Source organism: Haliotis rufescens, unplaced genomic scaffold (assembly GCF_023055435.1).
Source record: "Haliotis rufescens isolate VD_foot unplaced genomic scaffold, xgHalRufe1.0.p SCAF_2, whole genome shotgun sequence".
NCBI lineage: Eukaryota > Metazoa > Mollusca > Gastropoda > Lepetellida > Haliotidae > Haliotis > Haliotis rufescens.
The window spans coordinates 589,213-613,738 of record NW_025963890.1 but is presented as its reverse complement, the minus strand read 5'-3'; the positions used below and the strand labels follow the sequence as shown (position 1 = coordinate 613,738).

Here is a 24,526-nt window from a genome sequence, read left to right as displayed (position 1 = left end):
AAATATTAATTGGACTGGAGAAGAATCACATTAAGTCCCCCCCAGGGAAACAATTAACACAAAGCCAACAGTAATGATGTTTGTCAGTGATTCATAGAAACAAAAGCACAAAGGGAAATGACTGATAATCACCTTGTGCCACTCAAGGCCGGGAGATAGTATGGAGGGTTGTAGTGAAACGAAGGCTTTATTGTGCTTCATATACCTACTGCCACTCTTGCTCCTAGTATTGTAGTCTTTGATAGACATTTGGCAGTTGGAAGAACATCAATACATGCATGACACACTTCTTTTGTAATGTTGTTTCAGAGCTACGTCTTGCTCCTTCATCAGGCGGATGCTGAGTTAGGATGTTTCTACTGTTAGTTATGGTGTCTTTAGTTGACGGTTACGCTGTCATATTAGGTTAGCAGAAAATCTGTATCCGGCAACTGAAGACACCTTTACAAATCTATCATGCTGAAAGTTTACACTATCTGTCCTCTTTATCCCACACGTCATGTCAAAATAAACACTGCATGGACACCTACAACCAGTATAAATAACAAGACCAGAAGATTGATTCCGATACAACGCTTTCATGTAAACACAAATGTCAACAATGGAATATATAATGTAAACCTTTAAACAAATATTAAAGCTAAAATGGATAGAATTATCATAAAAATGCCCGCATGTCAACAGAAATCTGTAACTTGATAGCAGGCCGCTTTTCCTTAACAACGAGCTGCTATCTATTCTATTACCATGTGACGTCATTGGCGTCACGTTTCTTGTTTTGTGACGTTATCCTACATTATGTTCTATGCTGTTGCTATTTATATATCTGTGGCCTCTGTTGTGAACTTTATCTCTATACTTTTTACTAATAAAGTCACGAACGTGGTTTCTTAAAAAATTTATGTCATTGCGCATCACAACTAATGATATGAAAACACAAAAAACGAATAACGAATTTCTGTACCAGAATTTTGACATGAAATATGTGAGGTGGGTGCATAATCTAAGATGGCTGTTACTGACGGTATACAGTCTCATATTGGGTCAGTGACAACCATCTTGGATTTTTACTGATTGTATACGGGCTCATATGGGGTTAATAGTCCTGCTCCCTGATTGGTCAATCTCACTCTGAGGCATACCAAATGACGATCTGTTTACACAAGGTAGGATGAATGTACAAATATTGCAGGTTTTTTACTTATATAAACAGCCTTTAATATGCATCTAATATTAATTATTCACTGGTCAAATATCCTAGTTTTCTTCACATGCTATTCCATGACGTGAATCAAACCTGCAGCCTCGCATATCATGTTTAGTATTGCAACCCACTGTTTTCCCACTGAGCAACCGGACCAGGTGATGAAAGGGTTTCAATGTTACATGGCATGACTTCAGTTGTCTGCATGCTCCACATGGTCCTTTCTTGACCACTGGTATAGAATTCAGTTTATACTGCGACTGTTATATTGTTTCACTATAAGGTATGTCAATGTTTTCTTATTCTTTCTGGTATTTATTGAATTTAGACGGTTCATAAGTTAGTTTTGATACTCCTCCTAACTTCTAATCAGCACTCAGGCTTTTCCTCCTTGCTCAAGTTTTTACATTTTCAACCAAAACCTGCTTCATCTTAAAACCTAAAACCGAGCTGTGGTAAGAATGCGGTTTAGCTTCTTTGAGTGGGGATGAGTTGAGGTATTCAAGATATTCGTCATGTATTGGATAGATGTAGATGTAAGAGTAGAAAGAATCAATCTACCATCACTATGTTGAAGATGCTCAATTCTGATTGGTCAGTAAAAAGTATCAAACTTAGATTAACATACCTCAAACTGAAGGCACTGCATGCAGCAATGTGTTTATCAGCTCATATACACATCTTTCATGATCCAACCAGAGGTAAAATAATCAGCGTTTAGTTAAACTATCTTTTTATCAAAAATCCAATTAGCAGATATCTGGAAGGGGAGCAGCATAAAAAACAGGTGTATAAATCAGTCAGTCAGAGTCTATTCCTCTTTCATTATACAGTTTCAGATTAAATCAAGATATATCAAACATGTGTTAACATAAATCAAAAGTTTATCCCCGATGTAAGTGAGGTTAGACTACACTGATAATGCCTGCCCCCAGTGTCAGCTATGGAGGAGTACAAGTGCCCTATCTGAAGCAAGGAACTCCATCATCTGTACAGGTAACACAGCTGTTGACAACCATCACAGAAGGGCGTAAATAAATTCAATTCTCACTATGTCTGCTACATGGTTTGAATCCCCACCCCCCTCCCCCACACACCCCTCCTGTCTATTCCTAAAGTCATCTGATATCTCAATACTCCCCCAACACTGTCTATATCTAAAGTCATCTGATATCTCAATACTCCCCCACCCTATCTATTCCTAAAGTCATCTGATAGCTCAATACTCCCCCAACACTGTCTATTCCTAAAGTCATCTGATATCTCAATACTCCCCCAACACTGTCTATATCTAAAGTCATCTGATATCTCAATACTCCCCCACCCTATCTATTCCTAAAGTCATCTGATAGCTCAATACTCCCCCAACACTGTCTATTCCTAAAGTCATCTGATATCTCAATACTCCCCCACCTTGTCTATTCCTAAAGTCATCTGATATCACAATACTCCCCCAACCCTGTCTATTCCTAAAGTCATCCCGATATCTCAATACTCCCCCAACCCTGTCTATTCCTAAAGTCATCCCGATATCTCAATACTCCCCCAACCCTGTCTATTCCTAAAGTCATCCCAATATCTCAATACTCCCCCAACCCTGTCTATTCCTAAAGTCATCCCGATATCTCAATACTCCCCCAACCCTGTCTATTCCTAAAGTCATCCCGATATCACAATACTCCCCCACCCTGTCTATTCCTAAAGTCATCTAATATCTCAATACTCCCCCAACCCTGTCTATTCCTAAAGTCATCCCGATATCACAATACTCCCCCAACCCTGTCTATTCCTAAAGTCATCCCGATATCTCAATACTCCCCCAACCCTGTCTATTCCTAAAGTCATCCCAATATCTCAATACTCCCCCAACCCTGTCTATTCCTAAAGTCATCCCGATATCTCAATACTCCCCCAACCCTGTCTATTCCTAAAGTCATCCCGATATCTCAATACTCCCCCAACCCTGTCTATTCCTAAAGTCATCCCAATATCTCAATACTCCCCCAACCCTGTCTATTCCTAAAGTCATCCCGATATCTCAATACTCCCCCAACCCTGTCTATTCCTAAAGTCATCCCAATATCTCAATACTCCCCCAACCCTGTCTATTCCTAAAGTCATCCCGATATCTCAATACTCCCCCAACCCTGTCTATTCCTAAAGTCATCCCGATATCACAATACTCCCCCACCCTGTCTATTCCTAAAGTCATCTAATATCTCAATACTCCCCCAACCCTGTCTATTCCTAAAGTCATCCCGATATCTCAATACTCCCCCAACCCTGTCTATTCCTAAAGTCATCCCAATATCTCAATACTCCCCCAACCCTGTCTATTCCTAAAGTCATCCCGATATCTCAATACTCCCCCAACTCTGTCTATTCCTTAAGTCATCCCGATATCACAATACTCCCCCACCCTGTCTATTCCTAAAGTCATCTAATATCTCAATACTCCCCCAACCCTGTCTATTCCTAAAGTCATCCCGATATCACAATACTCCCCCACCCTGTCTATTCCTAAAGTCATCTGATATCACAATACTCCCCCACCCTGTCTATTCCTAAAGTCATCTAATATCTCAATACTCCCCCAACCCTGTCTATTCCTAAAGTCATCCCGATATCTCAATACTCCCCCAACCCTGTCTATTCCTAAAGTTATCCCAATATGTCCCCCTGTCTATTCCTTACCTCATCCAAATATCTCTATTTTCCCTGAGACTCCCTTCCACTGTGAGAAGCAGGTAGTTCTCAATCAACACAGTTTGGGAGTACTTACCTGTCTCAGGACCAGCAGCAGTGCTTGAGAACAGTTCATGCCTGAGCATTGACTGAATAGTGAATGTTTTCTGATCAGAAGCTATTGATAAACCACAGCCATGCTTGGTGTAAAGGTAATGGCAGCGCCACATGCAACACGTAATTACTGGACCTTTCAGCAAGACGGTTTGTTAGATCTTTCAACACAAAAAGAGTCATGGCTTATTTTGGGAGTTTGTGGAAACTGAAGCTGGAGAGAGTGGTACATTTAACAGATTTAATAGGATGATTCTGTTCTGTGGTGATGACAGCAGCTACACAACAGGAGACGCTCTGAAACCTACTTCTTGCTGAACTTGCTTGTAACTTTGCATGTCTTGCTTAACAAGGCATTGATCACATTAATCATGTAGCCACGCGAATGCAGCAAAACAAGCAAATAGGTCAAGTTAACATTTGCCTGTACTTCAAGGAACCAAATCTGTAGCCGCTCATCAAGAAAACACAGCGCGACATATATGTGAGATAGGATGATAACATCTCACACATTCTTATACATCCCAAGTAGTCATAGTTACACATCTCACACAGTGTTGTACACCCCAAGTACATATAGTAACACATCTCACACATTGTTGTACATCCCTTATACACATAGTAACACATCTCACACATTGTTGTACACCCCTTATACACATAGTAACACATCTCACACATTGTTGTACACCCCAAGTACACATAGTAACACATCTCACACATTGTTGTACACTCCTTATACACATAGTAACACATCTCACACATTGTTGTACACCCCTTATACACATAGTAACACATCTCACACATTGTTGTACACCCCAAGTACACATAGTAACACATCTCACACATTGTTGTACACTCCTTATACACATAGGAAAACATCTCACACATTGTTGTACACTCCTTATACACATAGTAACACATCTCACACATTGTTGTACACCCCTTATACACATAGTAACACATCTCACACATTGTTGTACACCCCAAGTACACATAGTAACACATCTCACACATTGTTGTACACTCCTTATACACATAGGAACACATCTCACACATTGTTGTACACCCCTTATACACATAGGAACACATCTCACACATTGTTGTACACCCCTTATACACATAGTAACACATCTCACACATTGTTGTACACCCCTTATACACATAGTAACACATCTCACACATTGTTGTACACCCCTTATACACATAGGAACACATCTCACACATTGGTGTACACCCCTTATACACATAGGAACACATCTCACACATTGTTGTACACCCCAAGTACACATAGTAACACATCTCACACATTGTTGTACACCCCAAGTACACATAGTAACACATCTCACACATTGTTGTACACCCCTTATACACATAGTAACACATCTCACACATTGTTGTACACCCCAAGTACACATAGTAACACATCTCACACATTGTTGTACACCCCTTATACACATAGTAACACATCTCACACATTGTTGTACACCCCTTATACACATCTCACACATTGTTGTACACCCCTTATACACATAGTTACACATCTCACACATTGTTGTACACACCTTATACACATAGTAACACATCTCACACATTGTTGTACACACCTTATACACATAGGAACACATCTCACACATTGTTGTACACCCCTTATACATGTGTGTACTCACCAAGGCGGTGCAAAAGGCCTTCACTAGCTCATGTAGTTCACTTATGTTACAGAGATGTAATCAAAATATGCTGATTGATTTTACACAATGACTCAGATTTGCATGACTAAACACATAACAACTCACTCAGGAGCTGCTTACTCCAAGGCTGTTGGCCATCTGAGCCTCAAGGTTACACACAAACAGCTGGCTAATTACCAGCAGTACCTTGACAAACCCAACCCTTAGTTTCATAAATGTAATTCCAAAAATATTAAATTTAATGATTATATATGATTATTTTATTTTTTTATATAATTACAATTGTGCTGTATTTTTAACTCACTTTGTACTGTATTTGACCAATTGAAGAAACTGTAACCTACATTTATGGGTTGAACAAGTTGCCTTGTTTAACAATCACTACTCAGCCAGGCCTTCATAAGCATGTTGGAAATGAAAAGACACTTCGAGATTAGTGGTGAGGTAGTTTAGTTTTACACCACTCTTAGCAATAGTCCAGTAATGTCATGCAGGGCACACCACAAAGGGGCTTCACACATTGTACCCATGTGGGGAATCAAACCCAGGTCTTCAGGGTGACGAGAGAACGCTTTAACCACTAGGATACCCCACTTAAAAATTAAAACTTTCAAGTGATTAGTTTGGATAGAATAATTTGAAGAGTAATTTCTTTCACAGAGGAACAGATCGTGACGCCATAGTTTTCTGCCCGAGTTTAACCTGCACCTACCTGTAAGTACAGCAGGAGCACATGTGCATGATGGCACAATGCCCTTTCATAATGCAGCCTGATGATCTTAATAACACAAAGTCTTCTACAGTTTGTGACATAACACCAATCTTATAGAAAATAACCCTGATAACATCTATATATTGTAGTATTGTGTGACACACTGCCCTTTCATAGCGTTACGTGATGTGACACACTGCCCTTTCATAGCGTTACGTGATGTGACACACTGCCCTTTCATAGTGTTACGTGATGTGACACACTGCCCTTTCATAGTGTTACGTGATGTGACACACTGCCCTTTCATAGTGTTACGTGATGTGACACACTGCCCTTTCATAGCATTACGTGATGTGACACACTGCCCTTTCATAGTGTTACGTGATGTGACACACTGCCCTTTCATAGTGTTACGTGATGTGACACACTGCCCTTTCATAGTGTTACGTGATGTGACACACTGCCCTTTCATAGCATTACGTGATGTGACACACTGCCCTTTCATAGCGTTACGTGATGTGACACACTGCCCTTTCATAGTGTTACGTGATGTGACACACTGCCCTTTCATAGTGTTACGTGATGTGACACACTGCCCTTTCATAGTGTTACGTGATGTGACACACTGCCCTTTCATAGCATTACGTGATGTGACACACTGCCCTTTCATAGCGTTACGTGATGTGACACACTGCCCTTTCATAGCATTACGTGATGTGACACACTGCCCTTTCATAGTGTTACGTGATGTGACACACTGCCCTTTCATAGTGTTACGTGATGTGACACACTGCCCTTTCATAGCATTACGTGATGTGACACACTGCCCTTTCATAGTGTTACGTGATGTGACACACTGCCCTTTCATAGTGTTACGTGATGTGACACACTGCCCTTTCATAGTGTTACGTGATGTGACACACTGCCCTTTCATAGCATTACGTGATGTGACACACTGCCCTTTCATAGTGTTACGTGATGTGACACACTGCCCTTTCATAGTGTTACGTGATGTGACACACTGCCCTTTCATAGTGTTAAGTGATGTGACACACTGCCCTTTCATAGCATTACGTGATGTGACACACTGCCCTTTCATAGCATTACGTGATGTGACACACTGCCCTTTCATAGTGTTACGTGATGTGACACACTGCCCTTTCATAGTGTTACGTGATGTGACACACTGCCCTTTCATAGCATTACGTGATGTGACACACTGCCCTTTCATAGTGTTACGTGATGTGACACACTGCCCTTTCATAGTGTTACGTGATGTGACACACTGCCCTTTCATAGCGTTACGTGATGTGACACACTGCCCTTTCATAGCATTACGTGATGTGACACACTGCCCTTTCATAGTGTTATGTGATGTGACACACTGCCCTTTCATAGTGTTACGTGATGTATTTCAATGACACACTGCCCTTTCATATCATAATACTGTTGAATGTATTTCAATGAAACACTGCCCTTTCATATCATAATACTGTTGAATGTATTTCAGTGACACACTGCCCTTTCATATCATAATACTGTTGAATGTATTCAATGACACACTGCCCTTTCATATCATAATACTATTGAATGTATTTCAATGAAACACTGCCCTTTCATATCATAATACTGTTGAATGTATTTCAGTGACACACTGCCCTTTCATATCATAATACTGTTGAATGTATTCAATGAAACACTGCCCTTTCATATGATAATACTGTTGAATGTATTTCAATGAAACACTGCCCTTTCATATCATAATACTGTTGAATGTATTTCAATGAAACATTGCCCTTTCATATAATAATACTGTTGAATGTATTCAATGACACACTGCCCTTTCATATCATAATACTGTTGAATGTATTCAATGACACACTGCCCTTTCATATCATAATACTGTTGAATGTATTCAATGACACACTGCCCTTTCATATCATAATACTGTTGAATGTATTCAATGACACACTGCCCTTTCATATCATAATACTGTTGAATGTATTTCAATGACACACTGCCCTTTCATATCATAATACTGTTGAATGTATTTCAATGACACACTGCCCTTTCATATAATAATACTGTTGAATGTATTTCAATGACACCCTGCCCTTTCATATCATAATACTGTTGAATGTATTTCAATGACACACTGCCCTTTCATATCATAATACTGTTGAACGTATTTCAATGACACACTGCCCTTTCATAGCATTACGTGATGTGACACACTGCCCTTTCATAGTGTTATGTGATGTGACACACTGCCCTTTCATAGTGTTACGTGATGTATTTCAATGACACACTGCCCTTTCATATCATAATACTGTTGAATGTATTTCAATGACACACTGCCCTTTCATATAATAATACTGTTGAATGTATTTCAATGACACCCTGCCCTTTCATATCATAATACTGTTGAATGTATTTCAATGACACACTGCCCTTTCATATCATAATACTGTTGAATGTATTTCAATGACACACTGCCCTTTCATATAATAATACTGTTGAATGTATTTCAATGACACCCTGCCCTTTCATATAATAATACTGTTGAATGTATTTCAATGACACACTGCCCTTTCATATCATAATAATACTGTTGAATGTATTTCAATGACACACTGCCCTTTCATATAATAATACTGTTGAATGTATTTCAATGACACACTGCCCTTTCATATCATAATAATACTGTTGAATGTATTTCAATGACACCCTGCCCTTTCATATCATAATACTGTTGAATTCAGATCCCTCAGTAAACGCTGATCACTTGAGTCCCTGCACGTTCATCCCCCTGACCAGCACAGGTCTCGCAGATAACAGGTCCTCACACCTCAAGGAGTTTCAAAGTATGTCAGAGTATTTCAACACAATCACGTTTCAACCTGACAACTGTTCCAGCACATATGAAAACATATTTTTGAAATCCTGAAATAAACACTTTCTCTTCTTTCCTACAAATGTCCTACTAATAAGAACTAACCAGTGCACCTTAGATTCCACAGATGGTTATTTTCGACTTATTTACATCACATTATTTTTCAAACAGTTTCATGGACAGTTTCAAAAAATCTATTAGTGCCTGAATGAAGATTTACTGTGGTATCCATGGCAACAAAGGATTCTTGATTCGCAAAGCCGAGAAAGTATAAACATAGTAATGAAAACAGGAACTGTTCGTATCTTAGAGGCTCAAATGAATTATTACATTCAGTAATTAACATGCCTGCTTATGTTACAGAAGTGTGGGTGCATCCCTCATGACTTTCTAACTTGGTGGCTCCGGCAACAAAATAGATGTTCTGAGACTAGGAGGAACATTCTGGCAGACTTCCGCTGCTGCTGCTGCTACAGCAAGCAACCTCCTCAACTGACTGATACTTTGTAGTTCTTGTGTACAGTGTCTGTTAACCAGGTGACTATGCTCGGGCAAATTACCAGTCCTAGGAAGTTTAATTTAAGTTGTCAAATTAATGATGTACATGTATATCAATCTAACAGTACACAATTTCCATAATTACACATAGCAGTAATATTAATATGATTTAATTATTCACCATGTGTAGAGACTGATTAATTCTTGTACTGATTTAAGCTGAGGAATCTATTTTTAGCTGACAACCGTTGTGGGTTTCCCTACAAATATTGAATAACCAAAGAATTGAAAGCCTGACTTTAAACCATTGAGTAGTTCTGTTGGAGATGTTTAAAATGGACAATATTTCGAGATATCACTGGTGACAATTTTTGGTGACGTCCCATGCAAGCTTTCAAGGGCAGACCGCTACTCTCCTGTCATGTCCTGTTTAACCTAAACCCACACAATACAGACATACAACATGTAATGTAACATGTCATGGCTACTACAAATTACACCTCAAAGTAGATAGGCTGCTGACACTTGTATTAACCTGCCTCACCTTCCACTGATGGACCCCAGGCTGCTGACACTTGTATTAACCTGCCTCACCTTCCACTGATGGACCCCAGGCTGCTGACACTTGTATTAACCTGCCTCACCTTCCACTGATGGACCCCAGGCTGCTGACACTTGTATTAACCTGCCTCAACTTCCACTGATGGACCCCAGGCAGCTGACACTTGTATTAACCTGCCTCACCTTCCACTGATGGACCCCAGGCTGCTGACACTTGTATTAACCTGCCTCACCTTCCACTGATGGACCCCAGGCTGCTGACACTTGTATTAACCTGCCTCACCTTCCACTGATGGACCCCAGGCAGCTGACACTTGTATTAACCTGCCTCACCTTCCACTGATGGACCCCAGGCTGCTGACACTTGTATTAACCTGCCTCACCTTCCACTGATGGACCCCAGGCAGCTGACACTTGTATTAACCTGCCTCACCTTCCACTGATGGACCCCAGGCTGCTGACACTTGTATTAACCTGCCTCACCTTCCACTGATGGACCCCCAGGCTGCTGACACTTGTATTAACCTGCCTCACCTTCCACTGATGGACCCCAGGCAGCTGACACTTGTATTAACCTGCCTCACCTTCCACTGATGGACCCCAGGCTGCTGACACTTGTATTAACCTGCCTCACCTTCCACTGATGGACCCCAGGCAGCTGACACTTGTATTAACCTGCCTCACCTTCCACTGATGGACCCCAGGCTGCTGACACTTGTATTAACCTGCCTCACCTTCCACTGATGGACCCCAGGCTGCTGACACTTGTATTAACCTGCCTCACCTTCCACTGATGGACCTCAGGCTGCTGACACTTGTATTAACCTGCCTCACCTTCCACTGATGGACCCCAGGCTGCTGACACTTGTATTAACCTGCCTCACCTTCCACTGATGGACCCCAGGCTGCTGATACTTGTATTAACCTGCCTCACCTTCCACTGATGGACCTCAGGCAGCTGACAGCTAGACAAACATTTAGTCCCAGAAATAAAATTATCTTATTTACTGATACAATCTACAAAATACAAAATATTAAACAAATGAAGCCAAGACAATGTTTAATTTCAAGCTGAGATAATCTAGACTTGCTTAAAGGGCAAGTTCACACGGAAATGAACCTAATTTTCTTGTACTTTTTCCACAACAAAAGTGTTAACCTAGAAGTGTCATAGACAAAAATATAAAAATATCACAATTAATCAACATATGTTTTGCATTAAAACGATTTATATTTTTCACATTTACCAAGTGTTCTATTTCCATAACAAAAACACCATGGCTTATGCCCCTTGCAATATGACGTCATTGGTGCCAATTGATAAACATTATGACGTCATCATGCTTTGTTAGAGCCGCTTCACGTGGTGTAGGTACAGGTGTGTGATTCTAGCGTCTCAGATGCCAGCCAGCATAGTGTTATGCTGAGTCACCACTGCGCTGGAGTGTGTCGTAGGCCATGTTGTTTTACCGAAAACTTGTACTTGATATCTTTTGCGTTCAGAATAGACAGGGACCCAGTTGAATTGGCACCAATTACGTCATAATCTAAGGGAGATAACTCAGGCCTGTTTAGCTCGAAAAACGAAGGCCTCATAACGGCATATCATTTTCACACTATTGTGAGCTTCCTACTTTCACTGTGAAAAAAATGAGTGTATATTTTCACACACAGATACTAACTTATTCTAAAATTGCGTTTTGTTTAGAAAAAGAAAGAAAGTAATTTTTGCGTGTACACTTCCCCTTTAAACTTGTTTTGGAGGAGTTTATAATCTATTCTCTTGGGTCTGGGAGACAAGCTCAATAACTTGGCAGCCTGCTGATGGTTTAGCACCAAGCTGTCATGTCTGATGACAGCTGGACATTCAACTTGCAGAGGCGAATAACTGGGATCGGCTGGTCAGGCTCGCTGACTTGGTTGATGCATGTCATCGATCCCAATTGCGTTGATCGATGCTCATGATATAAATCACTGGATTGTCTGGTCCAGACTCAATTATTTACAGACCACCATCATATAGCTGGAATACTGCTGAGTGTGTCGTTAAACAACAAACCAACCAACCAACCAACCATTCAACTCTGTCGCCCTGTCTCACCCATCCCCGTAACACAGCACCCACCCAATCACGGATTGTGATGGAAACATGGAGTTTATATGGAACACTTTACATTGTATAAGATGGTATATGTTAGTAGCGGGAGACATAATAAAAATAAATATTTTATGTTTTATATATTTCTTAGACCGGCTGCTTTTCAGTAGGGGCGGCAGGCCCATTATATGAAACATAAAAAATGTGTTGGGTTGGGTAATAAAGGATCCGGTGCCTGGGTAGTAAATTTTGACTTGTGCCAGCCCACGTGAACAAAATATTGTTTTCGAAAACACATAATAAAATAAAACATATATGGTTTTAAAGATTTTGCTTTTTAACACTTTCATGGTTTTAGGGTTCAAGGAAGCTATTTGAAGCATTTTGTTTATAAAAAATTGCACAGAATACACTGTTCTGATGAGTGCAGTATGACAGGACAATTAAAATGTTATTTGTGAGCATGTTACAAGGAAAACAGAAGATGGAGCAGTGGACCAGCGCTAAAGCGATCCAGACTTTCCCTCCTCCCTCTGCTTGTCCTGTCTGAATGGTATCTCATCACGATCTACACATCTCACCTGTACACAGACTGGGATACACAGCAGGGACACATGCTGATAAGGGGCAACTGTGTACAAACTTGAACAAGTGTTAAAGTGGGCATCCAGTGAATCAGGGATATACCTTAAAAGTTTGACTGAAGCTCAAACACATTATTCCCTTCACATATTTGTTCAAGTCTACAGTATAAAGCAGGTGCTTGTCTTGAGAGTGATGTTAATGTACTTTCATTTTGTACATATAACAAACACGAAAATTATCATAATGTTATTCAATCACGATAAACATCGTAGGTGATTATCATACGTGGTGCATGTTTATGAAATATTATACTGAAACTCACTGTACGTTTGATGATATAGAAGCTGATATGGACAAGGTCAGACATGAGCTACTTCCCTACATCACTGCCGAGACTGCTCAACACTGACAAGGCCTTTATCAACTTATCTAATGGGGTTAAGTTCTGTTTGACAACATTATGAAATCAAATTATTCATTTACCAACTGTCATTTTCTCGTCACTTAACAATATCCAGCATTTTCAATTTTAAAACACTTATATGCCAACTTAAAAAACAAAAAAACTATTTACTTACACTCTTTAACCTCCCCTGGCAAACTGAAACGGTATTGATCTCACTAGATGTTCACAAATATTCCAGTAAATCACAAGGTAAGAGTCTCATCCATCAAAACTACTCCATGCAGCTCTCTCCCAACTTGTCCACACGAGAGGACAAATGTCTATCCCAGAGTCCCCTTCAGGACTCCATTCCTGTGTCTCCAGGACAGAGCAATCAACCCCTCTTACATCATTGGCGGCGGAGTCCTAATCTCTGACGATCACACACTCGGACCGCCATCACATGGCTCGCCATTGTCTTTGAACTATACAAACGTGATAAGTCGGCATGCGGGCTAACCATACACTTGGGATGATGGAGATTGTCACACAAACAGAATGGCATGTATAATTGTTGATCGCCCAGTCGTTCAAACAAGTGTGATTGTGTAGGACGTCTTGTCAGGCCTGTAGTAGTAATGTATTACAGTGTAACATGCTGATTAACCAGTTAGACAATCAGCTTCTGTACAAGCGCTGGCAGGCAACAAGTCTCTAAACAGATTACCATTCCTTAATCCGATTACGTTAAGTTAAATTAATTGCGTTCAGTAAATGAATATGTTAAGTAAATAATTAAGAGCAGTAAATAATTAAGTTCTGTAAATAAATATGTTCAGTAAACAATTAAGTGCAATAAATAAATATGTTCAGTAAATAATTAAGTTCTGTAAATAAATATGTTCAGTAAATAATTAAGTTAAGTAAATAATTAAAATCAGTGAATAAATATGTTCAGTAAATAATTAAGTTCTGTAATTAAATATGTTCAGTAAATAATTTAAATCAGTAAATAAATATGTTCAGTAAATAATTTATTGCAGCAATAATGAGATGGAGCTACAATGTCAAACTAGGCCAAGTGCTATAAATACTACATCTGAACATTTTCTTCTTTCAGTTTGTGCTGGCAATGCAAGTACAGCACTATTGACCTTGTTCGAGATGCTAACTATAACTGGTCACATTCATCTGTTGCTGACCCTTACCCGGATTGTAACTACTTGTAACTACGTTATCAAATCTCAATGATGATGTTCACTGCTAGCAAAATGGATATTTCCTGAATAGTGCACTTTGCAATTTTTGTCACTACTGTGTGTAACTAACACTCCTTGCAATGGCTTGTTTCACTTCCTAAAGACTAATCAGCACACCTAGTCATGCCATGTCATAATTCCGTCTCAAGTGTCGAGGACAGCTGTACTGTTTCTTTTTGTTCACTTCCTTCTTTAATTATCCAATACTTTCTCGTATATCCTGAGTGATGTTTTATAAATATGATGTCATTGATTTTAATTTATCTCTCTTACAAATATTTAGTTTTTCCCTTGAGGCTTCCAATTTAATTATCTGTTTTTATGGAGATATTATTTTTGAATATACAGTAAACTACGGTTATAACGGGAGTAAGAGACTTAATTCAGCATTTCCAGGAAGTGTTCTTTTACAGTGTTCCTAGTGTTCTATACAACCGTTCACATGTCACAAGTCAATGTGGTGACTGTATTATGTTACTTATAAACCACTAAGAAGCTTTCATCTAGATGCTTCTTACAACTTATTTCATTTATCTAAGCTCAACCATGCACTTATTCTTTCTGCAACAGAAACAGAAAAGACATATTTCAATCAGTGAAAATAATGTATATATCTTTACCAACCTTCACAAAAAGGGGGAATCAGATTGATAAACACACAAAAGAGGAACATGTAAGGCGCAGACGTTAATGTGAACTGGATCTCGACTTCCTGAGTCCGTCAGGCTGTGTTCAGTCCCACCGTCACAGCCAACTCCTACCTCCACAACAACTACAACTCCCTGACAACAGTTACCCTGGCTCCCTCCTCCCACATCAACAGCAACATCAACAACACCAACAGCACTCACATCGGAACAACACGCAAATCATACATCATCTTCTCCCTGCATCCTGCAATGCATCAATAATCAATGTAATGTGTAACATTGGATGATGCTCATCAGCTGAACAACCCGAGTCACTTTACTCAGGTATTGTTAAGACAACAGGCATTTGTCAATAAGGACTTGGTAACAACTAACACCTGTGATATTTCTGAAACAATCACACCTGTATAACACCTGTATAACACCTGTATAGGTAAGTGTCACAGTCAAAGGAAAGGTATGCACAAACAGCTGACAACATGAGGCAGGACATGTACATTTAGATAAATTCTTAGATCAACATTCTTAAATTAAACCAAAGACATGTATTTATGCCCCTAACTCTAAATAAGACACTGTTACCGAACAGTGAAGGGATTTCCCTGCATCGCAGATTCTCTGGTCATTTGAAAATAAACATTTTGTTGTTTGAAATCACAGTGAACTGGATGCAGCTACATCCCATTTGACCTGTAACTAGTCCAGTCTCAGCCGGACAATCATGGTAACAGCACGAGGCCACCTTATGTCAACAGAACAATGACCACCCACCCCTACCCCAGCATGAGGCCACCTTATACCAACAGTACAATGACCACCCACCCCTACTCCAGCACGAGGACACCTTATACCAACAGTACAATGACCACCCACCCCTACTCCAGCATCAGGACACCTTATACCAACAGTACAATGACCACCCACCCCTACTCCAGCATCAGGACACCTTATACCAACAGTACACTGACCACCCACCCCTACTCCAGCATCAGGACACCTTATACCAACAGTACAATGACCACCCACCCCTACCCCAGCACGAGGACACCTTATACCAACAGTACAATGACCACCCACCCTACCCTACTCCAGCATCAGGGTACCTTATACCAACAGTACAATGACCACCCACCCCTACCACAGCATCAGGACACCTTATACCAACAGTACAATGACCACCCACCCCTACTCCAGCATCAGGACACCTTATACCAACAGTACAATGACCACCCACCCTACCCTACCCCAGCATGAGGACACCTTATGTCAACAGTACAATGACCACCCACCCCTACCCCAGCATGAGGACACCTTATACCAACAGTACAATGACCACCCACCCACCCCTAGCCCAGCACGAGGACACCTTATGTCAACGCTTTGCACATCATGGAATTTGCTCATGTGAGGCACAAATAAAACTTCAATCCTAGACAAGACAGTAACACTTTTTTCCATATAGATCAATTTTATCCTTAAATATATAAGTACCTACATCTGATGATTTTTTATGGTGGCAGAGGCTTCAACGTTTGTGGAAAATCTGACCTTGACCTTGACCGAGGAGACAGCACAATGGCACAGAATCATAAAGAACGTGATTCACAAGATTTATTGTTGTATTTAATAAATGAGAGGGGAATTTATGGTGATCATGTATCAAATGCTCATACAGACACATGAACTGGATGTTAAATTACACATAAAAATAGTCTTGTGTAGTAGGCCCAATTATTCTTTATGGTTGCCATTATAATGGCCATACACCATTACTTGGATTGGACACACAAACTGTCAGCTTCATGCAGACAGTGACCTCACAGTGGAGACACCATCACAACAAACTGTCAGCTTCATGCAGTCAGTGACCTCACAGTGGAGACACCATCACAACAAACTGTCAGCTTCATGCAGACAGTGATCTCACAGTGGAGACACCATCACAACAAACCGTCAGCTTCATGCAGACAGTGATCTCACAGTGGAGACACCATCACAACAAACCGTCAGCTTCATGCAGACAGTGATCTCACAGTGGAGACACCATCACAACAAACCGTCAGCTTCATGCAGACAGTGACCTCACAGTGGAGACACCATCACAACAAACCGTCAGCTTCATGCAGACAGTGATCTCACAGTGGAGACACCATCACAACAAACTGTCAGCTTCATGCAGACAGTGATCTCACAGTGGAGACACCATCACAACAAACTGTCAGCTTCATGCAGACAGTGATCTCACAGTGGAGACACCATCACAACAAACCGTCAGCTTCATGCAGACAGTGATCTCACAGTGGAGACACCATCACAACAAACTGTCAGCTTCATGCAGACAGTGATCTCACAGTGGAGACACCATCACAACAAACTGTCAGCTTCATGCAGACAGTGATCTCACAGTGGAGACACCATCACAACAAACTGTCAGCTTCATGCAGACAGTGATCTCACAGTGGAGACACCATCACAACAAACTGTCAGCTTCATGCAGACAGTGACCTCACAGTGGAGACACCATCACAACAAACTGTCAGCTTCATGCAGACAGTGATCTCACAGTGGAGACACCATCACAACAAACTGTCAGCTTCATGCAGACAGTGATCTCACAGTGGAGACACCATCACAACAAACTGTCAGCTTCATGCAGACAGTGATCTCACAGTGGAGACACCATCACAACAAACTGTCAGCTTCATGCAGACAGTGACCTCACAGAGGAGACACCATCACAACAAACTGTCAGCTTCATGCAGACAGTGATCTCACAGTGGAGACACCATCACAACAAACTGTCAGCTTCATGCAGACAGTGATCTCACAGTGGAGACACCATCACAACAATCTGTCAGCTTCATGCAGACAGTGACCTCACAGTGGAGACACCATCACAACAATCTGTCAGCTTCATGCAGACAGTGACCTCACAGTGGAGACACCATCACAACAATCTGTCAGCTTCATGCAGACAGTGACCTCACAGTGGAGACACCATCACAACAAACTGTCAGCTTCATGCAGACAGTGATCTCACAGTGGAGACACCATCACAACAAACTGTCAGCTTCATGCAGACAGTGATCTCACAGTGGAGACACCATCACAACAAACTGTCAGCTTCATGCAGTCAGTGACCTCACAGTGGAGACACCATCACAACAAACTGTCAGCTTCATGCAGTCAGTGACCTCACAGTGGAGACACCATCACAACAAACTGTCAGCTTCATGCAGTCAGTGACCTCACAGTGGAGACACCATCACAACAAACTGTCAGCTTCATGCAGTCAGTGACCTCACAGTGGAGACACCATCACAACAAACTGTCAGCTTCATGCAGTCAGTGATCTCACAGTGGAGACACCATCACAACAAACTGTCAGCTTCATGCAGACAGTGACCTCACAGTGGAGACACCATCACAACAAACTGTCAGCTTCATGCAGACAGTGATCTCACAGAGGAGACACCATCACAACAAACTGTCAGCTTCATGCAGACAGTGACCTCACAGTGGAGACACCATCACAACAAACTGTCAGCTTCATGCAGTCAGTGACCTCACAGTGGAGACACCATCACAACAAACTGTCAGCTTCATGCAGACAGTGATCTCACAGAGGAGACACCATCACAACAAACTGTCAGCTTCATGCAGACAGTGACCTCACAGTGGAGACACCATCACAACAAACTGTCAGCTTCATGCAGTCAGTGACCTCACAGTGGAGACACCATCACAACAAACTGTCAGCTTCATGCAGACAGTGATCTCACAGTGGAGACACCATCACAACAATCTGTCAGCTTCATGCAGTCAGTGATCTCACAGTGGAGACACCATCACAACAAACTGTCAGCTTCATGCAGACAGTGACCTCACAGTGGAGACACCATCACAACAAACTGTCAGCTTCATGCAGACAGTGACCTCACAGTGGAGACACCATCACAACAAACTGTCAGCTTCATGCAGACAGTGATCTCACAGAGGAGACACCATCACAACAAACTGTCAGCTTCATGCAGACAGTGACCTCACAGTGGAGACACCATCACAACAAACTGTCAGCTTCATGCAGTCAGTGACCTCACAGTGGAGACACCATCACAACAAACTGTCAGCTTCATGCAGACAGTGATCTCACAGTGGAGACACCATCACAACAATCTGTCAGCTTCATGCAGTCAGTGATCTCACAGTGGAGACACCATCACAACAAACTGTCAGCTTCATGCAGACAGTGACCTCACAGTGGAGACACCATCACAACAAACTGTCAGCTTCATGCAGACAGTGATCTCACAGTGGAGACACCATCACAACAAACTGTCAGCTTCATGCAGACAGTGATCTCACAGTGGAGACACCATCACAACAAACTGTCAGCTTCATGCAGACAGTGACCTCACAGTGGAGACACCATCACAACAAACTGTCAGCTTCATGCAGACAGTGATCTCACAGTGGAGACACCATCACAACAAACTGTCAGCTTCATGCAGACAGTGATCTCACAGTGGAGACACCATCACAACAAACTGTCAGCTTCATGCAGACAGTGATCTCACAGTGGAGACACCATCACAACAAACTGTCAGCTTCATGCAGACAGTGACCTCACAGTGGAGACACCATCACAACAAACTGTCAGCTTCATGCAGTCAGTGACCTCACAGTGGAGACACCATCACAACAATCTGTCAGCTTCATGCAGTCAGTGATCTCACAGTGGAGACACCATCACAACAAACTGTCAGCTTCATGCAGTCAGTGATCTCACAGTGGAGACACCATCACAACAAACTGTCAGCTTCATGCAGACAGTGATCTCACAGTGGAGACACCATCACAACAAACTGTCAGCTTCATGCAGACAGTGATCTCACAGTGGAGACACCATCACAACAAACTGTCAGCTTCATGCAGACAGTGATCTCACAGTGGAGACACCATCACAACAAACTGTCAGCTTCATGCAGACAGTGACCTCACAGTGGAGACACCATCACAACAAACTGTCAGCTTCATGCAGTCAGTGACCTCACAGTGGAGACACCATCACAACAAACTGTCAGCTTCATGCAGACAGTGACCTCACAGTGGAGACACCATCACAACAAACTGTCAGCTTCATGCAGTCAGTGACCTCACAGTGGAGACACCATCACAACAAACTGTCAGCTTCATGCAGACAGTGATCTCACAGTGGAGACACCATCACAACAAACTGTCAGCTTCATGCAGACAGTGATCTCACAGTGGAGACACCATCACAACAAACTGTCAGCTTCATGCAGACAGTGATCTCACAGTGGAGACACCATCACAACAAACTGTCAGCTTCATGCAGACAGTGATCTCACAGTGGAGACACCATCACAACAAACTGTCAGCTTCATGCAGACAGTGATCTCACAGTGGAGACACCATCACAACAAACCGTCAGCTTCATGCAGACAGTGATCTCACAGAGGAGACACCATCACAACAAACCGTCAGCTTCATGCAGTCAGTGACCTCACAGTGGAGACACCATCACAACAAACTGTCAGCTTCATGCAGTCAGTGACCTCACAGTGGAGACACCTTCACAACAAACTGTCAGCTTCATGCAGACAGTGATCTCACAGTGGAGACACCATCACAACAAACTGTCAGCTTCATGCAGACAGTGATCTCACAGTGGAGACACCATCACAACAAACTGTCAGCTTCATGCAGACAGTGATCTCACAGTGGAGACACCATCACAACAAACCGTCAGCTTCATGCAGACAGTGATCTCACAGTGGAGACACCATCACAACAAACCGTCAGCTTCATGCAGACAGTGATCTCACAGTGGAGACACCATCACAACAAACCGTCAGCTTCATGCAGACAGTGATCTCACAGTGGAGACACCATCACAACAAACTGTCAGCTTCATGCAGATAGTGATCTCACAGTGGAGACACTATCACAACATTCCAGCCCTCAAAGATCAAAGCTGGGTAAAATAACAAAATAACACCATCCTCTGTGGTATTATAATGTCTGACTGATGCCTGAATGAATGGCTTGATAATCAGATTTTTCAATATGACTGTGGCTACTATATTAGTAATCATATCAGAACTTTATATTTCGTCAGCATTTTGTTTCAAACACATTTTCTACAAATATAATTGTGATTTATTATGAAACAAGTTGGTAAACTTCAACAATGTCCCTGTGTCATCAACAATGATATATATAGTTTGGTGAACACTAAGGCTATATATTCTTGTTTCCTAATAACTTGCAATGCTTTTCACCAACTATCCTTCAAAATGGTGCAAATCATTCATAGAATGTATTTACAAATTCTAAATTACAGTCAGTGGTCTCTGACAAACTGTGTTAGGAATGAGAAGGTTCATGTTCCACTTACACACAAGTGAGTGAGTGAGTTGGGTTTAACGCCGCTTTTAACAGTATTCCAGTTATATCGCGGCGTGTCAGCTAAATGTGGGAGGAAAGCCCGAAGTGATGCAGGTCTCAGACATTTACCACTTCTGTGAAACCCACGAGCACGGGTATGGTGCTGACAAACCTAGAAACATAATTCGGGGGAACCGGGATTCGAACCCACAATCATAGGTTTCTGGCGTGCCCAAGGGACGCAACTCTGCACAGCGAATCGCTGCGCCTTAGACGACTGGGCCACCCATGCCCCCCTTACACACAAGAGTGAAATCAGTCTGATCGCCTGTGTCAAAACTGCCGCCTCTAGCTTACTGGATGAGAAGGTGGCGTCTGCTGATGTCACTTCCTGTCGACAGCCTGTTGAGGAAAAAGTGCTTTAAAATCTGACAATGATATAGCCATTTTTTACAATGACCGTAACCATGACCTAGACCATCAACAGACCATCTAGCTACAGTGAGTGAGTGAGTTTCTATGCTGCTTTTAGAAATATTCCATCAATATCACAGCAGAAAACACCAGAAATGGTCTTCACACATTGTACCCATGTGAGGAATCCGATCCAGGTCCAGCGATTGCTTTAACCAATAAGCTACGCTACTGTCTCTTTAGTGTGTAGTGAAATGTATGCTATACTGTGTGTTCAGTGAAAAGTATGCTATACTGTGTGAGCAGTGAAATGTATGCTATACTGTGTGTGCAGTGAAATGTATGCTATACTGTGTGTGCAGTGAAATGTATGCTATACTGTGTGTGCAGGGAAATGTATGCTATACTGTGTGTGCAGTGAAATGTATGCTATACTGTGTGTGCAGTGAAATGTATGCTATACTGTGTGTGCAGTGAAATGTATGCTATACTGTGTGTGCAGTGAAATGTATGCTATACTGTGTGTGCAGTGAAATGTATGCTATACTGTGTGTGCAGTGAAATGTATGCTATACTGTGTGTGCAGTGAAATGTATGCTATACTGTGTGTGCAGTGAAATGTATGCTATACTGTGTGTGCAGTGAAATGTATGCTATACTGTGTGTGCAGGGAAATGTATGCTCTACTGTGTGTGCAGGGAAATGTATGCTATACTGTGTGTGCAGTGAAATGTATGCTATACTGTGTGTGCAGTGAAATGTATGCTATACTGTGTGAGGACAGACAGAAAACCCATGTTCACTCATCAAATGGTCCGCTAAATATCAAACATTTGTTTGTATTATATAACTCAGCAATATTCAAGCTATTGAACATGATGATGCAGGCCTGTAAATAATCAAGTCTGGACCAGACAATCAAGTGACTGATATTCTGAGCAACAATCCACACCATCGGTGTACAATGACCGGCAATCAACCAGGTCACCGAGCCTGACCAAACAATCCATTAGGTCACCTCTCATGACAAGCATAGAGAAACATTCCGAACCACACAGATGTAACAAGTATATTGGCTGTTGAGTCAGACTGAGGGTGAAGTGGACAAGTTATTTCTTTCTTCATTTGAGTGAGTGAGTGACTGGTTTTAATGCTGCTTTTAGCAAAATTCCAGGAATATGATGAGGGACCCCAGTAATGGACACCACCACCCCTTCTTCATTAGAACGGCACCTTGACTTCACAGAGTCCTGTAGTGAGGACAGCTGGACAAAATAGGCTGAGGCTATAAAAGCTGGTGAGAACTTTACTTAACATTAATGTCCGACTGTCAACACAGCGTTCCTCCACTTAGAGATTATATGGTTGTTCAGGTAACTGTTACATGTAGTGAACAAACCCAAGAGATATACTGTTATATGTAGTGAACACACCCAAGAGATGTACTTTTATATGTAGTGAACACACCCAAGATATCATTACTAATCAGTACAAGGGTATCTGAGACCATATACATATGGTGGAAGAATTAGTAGTTAATATAATGGACAATTGCTTGCTCCTCATTTTAAGAGCAAAGAATGTAAACTTGGCAAGATTATTGATTGTGAAAGCATTACTGGTGGTAAATAAAACTTTACATTTATGCTCTGATGGAGATGTATAATAATAACTTGGCAGAAAGTTTCTTCTAAGATCGTCATAGAACGGACAAACTTAACAAACATGGTATTCTGTTTCTACATTTGGAATGATACAAAATGGACAAAGTCTTTCACATTTTGGAATACCTAACTTTCTACCCTGTAATACCATAAGATCACTGCTCGACATGCGAAACTGTGAGAGAGTAATCCTAAATGCAGCAATATTCACAACACTTAAATAATTTTCATCTTCATTTGATAGCTTAATTGTTTTATACAAATATAATGAAGATAATTTGTCAAAAGATTCAAAGAGACACTGGTTATCAATATCAATACATCTTGTTCTAAAAGCGGATATAAATGAATGAATACAAGAAACTGATTGTCTATTCCAAAATTTCACCATATCCAAAGGAAAATAACAGATGTTTAACTTTCAGTGCCCAGCAATCTAGACCCTTTTCTGCCCGGTCATACTGGTACACATACGTGTGATATAATATACTGTTTTCGTTCTGAGTTAATAAACGCAGCCAGTACTTAATGATTTTCAGATGTTGGTTTACTTTTAACGAGTTTCTCCCAAGTTCAGCTCTTGCTACAATATTAGGAACAGTTCTTCTCAGTTTCAAAATAAGCTTGCAGAATTTATCATGAACATTTACAATACAGAGATGTACTGTTATATGTAGTGAACACACCCAAGAGATGTACTGT

At 41.3% G+C, this 24,526-nt stretch overlaps 1 protein-coding gene across 4 annotated transcripts in view; it reads right to left on the bottom strand.

Annotated features, from left to right (window-relative positions):
* The window catches only part of LOC124115611 (solute carrier family 4 member 11-like), a 115,210-nt gene that overhangs the window by 82,284 nt on the left and 8,400 nt on the right, over nt 1–24,526 (bottom strand). The window contains exon 1 of one of the 4 annotated variants that reach the window (XM_048399455.1): nt 13,620–14,007. The exons of 1 other annotated variant lie outside the window; for it this stretch is intronic. The gene's annotated coding sequence lies outside the window, so the exon portion shown is untranslated. Of the gene's footprint in view, nt 1–3,986; nt 4,114–5,673; nt 5,800–13,619; nt 14,008–24,526 lie in introns of those variants that run through there. 2 more of the 4 variants (XM_048399456.1, XM_048399458.1) reach the window with 2 other exon arrangements.